We start from the raw sequence: 2,313 nt of genomic DNA, 5'->3' as shown, positions 1-2,313 counted from the left end.
TAGAAGGAGGAGTCTGAGGGTGTGAGATCTATTATCTCGAGGCCCAACTCCTTTAGGGCCTCGGCGAAGAGGAGGTTCAGAGCGCTTCCACCATCGACGAGCACTTTTCTAAAAAAGCACTTTCTAGATGGTTGCGTCGAGGATGAGGGGGAAATGCCCCATGTAAGGGATATCCACCCACTGGTCGCCCCTACTGAAGGAGATGGGGACCTCGGACCTAGGGCGATAGTTGGGGTTGGCGGCGGCGTCTTCCATAGTGACGGTGAGCACCCGACGGGCGGTGAGCTTCCGTTCTCTTCTACTCTCGGTGGAGGTGAGACCCCCGAAGATGGTGGTAGCCACCTTGTCATGATCCTGTAAGGCATTGTTATTGCCCCTAGGTGGTCGGCGGCCTCCGGCGCCATCGTTGTTGTTGTCGTCTGGCTTTCTAGCCTAGAATTCCTTTGCCAAGCCGAGGCAGTCCTTCATCTTATGCTTGGCATTCTTGTGGAGGGGGCATGGGCCCTCGAGGATCTTCTTGTACTGCTCGTCATAGTTGCGCTTGGCTTGAGGTTCTTTGACGGCGGCGATGATATGGTCTGGTCAGCGTCGGCGATATTGACCAGACTTGGAACCTTCTGGCTGATCACGGCCACTGTCCCGATGGTGACTATGGTCGTCGTAGCGGCGATCACTATGGCACCGGTCGTCGGGGCGATTATCACTACAGTGAGCTAGGCAATGAGTGCCTCCTTCCTCGTTGAAGCGCACTTCTGCTTCTTCAGCATTGGCGTACTGGTTGGCGGTTGTAATCATCTCGCCAATCTTCATTGGTGGCTTGAGGTTGAACTTGGAGCGGAGGTCGCGGTGATGGAGTCCATGGATAAAGGCGATGATGACATCAGCTTCCGTGATGTTAGGAATGAAGTTCCTCATCTCGGAAAAGCGTCTGATGTAGCTACAGAGGAGCTCAGACGGCTTCTGGTAGATGCGGTTCAGATCATGCTTGGTGCCCGGCCAAACACACGTAGCCATGAAGTTGTTGGTGAAGACCTTCTTCAGCTCTTCCTAGGATCCAATGGAATCCAAGGCAAGGCTCGTTAGCCAACTCATCGTAGCTAGCGTGAGCATGACTAGAAGATAATTCACCATGACGCCGGTATCTCCCCCAGTAGTGCGCACAGTAGTGGCATAAGCCTATAGCCACTATGTGGGGATCATCCTTCCCTCGTAGGGCTCAACCCCAGTGATTTTCAAACCACGAGGCCACTTGAAAGGTCCTAATGGCTAGAGGGGGTGAATAGCCTAATAAAAATTTCTACAACAACACTTAACAAAATGGTTAGACAATTATGATGCGAAGCAAGTGTTGCACTAGCCTACTCAAAATACAAGCCACCTACCACAATTCTAGTTTAGATAGTATCTATTCACACAATAGCTATGACACTACCCTATGTTAGTGTGCTCTCAAAGGCTAACTAAAGAGCCACACCAACCAAGCAAGCAAGCTCTCACAACTAGCTACACTAAAGAGCTTGTCAACTAGTTTGCGGTAAAATAAAGAGAGTGATCAAGAAGGTTATACCGCCATACAGATGAAGAAATCAATCAATCACAAGGATGAATAACAATGAAGACTAATCACCTCAGAATCAATGATGAACACAATGATTTTTATCGAGGTTCATGCTTGTCGGCAAGCTACTCGTTGTGGCGATTCACTATCATTTTCATTTTCATGTTAAAGTGTTCTTTAGCATCTTCTAGCATGTCAAATAATTCATCCTTAGTAGGTTCATCGTTATCACCATCATTATCATTTTCATTTTCATTTTCATGTTCATTATCATCATCATATTCTTCATCACTTTCATCATCACAAGATTGTACCTTAGTGGCCTTAGCCATGAAGCATGATGAAGATTCGAAGAGAGAAGGCTTCTCATTGATAGCAATGCTTGTAAGAACCTTCTTCTTGGTGGTCTTGTTATCATCACTATCATCATCATCATCACTTGAGGAAGCATCACTATCCCAAGTGACTACATATGAACCACCCTTCTTTTTCTTGAATGCCATCTTGTCCTTCTTCTCTTTCTTTTCCTTCTTATCCTTCTTCTTATTCTTCTTGTTGTCATCATCATTGTTGCTATTGTATGGGCATTGAGCAACAAGATGATCTTTGCTTCCACACTTGAAGCACCTTATTGACTCTTCTTTGTTCTTGGATGAAGACTTCTTCCTTCTAGCATGGTAGCCCTTCTTTACCATGAACTTGCCAAATCTCTTAACAAAGAGAGCCATCTTCTCATCATCATCATCATCCCAAGA

This window comes from Miscanthus floridulus, chromosome 3 (genome assembly GCF_019320115.1).
Source record: "Miscanthus floridulus cultivar M001 chromosome 3, ASM1932011v1, whole genome shotgun sequence".
Taxonomy (NCBI): domain Eukaryota; kingdom Viridiplantae; phylum Streptophyta; class Magnoliopsida; order Poales; family Poaceae; genus Miscanthus; species Miscanthus floridulus.
Note: the sequence above shows the minus strand (reverse complement) of the source record.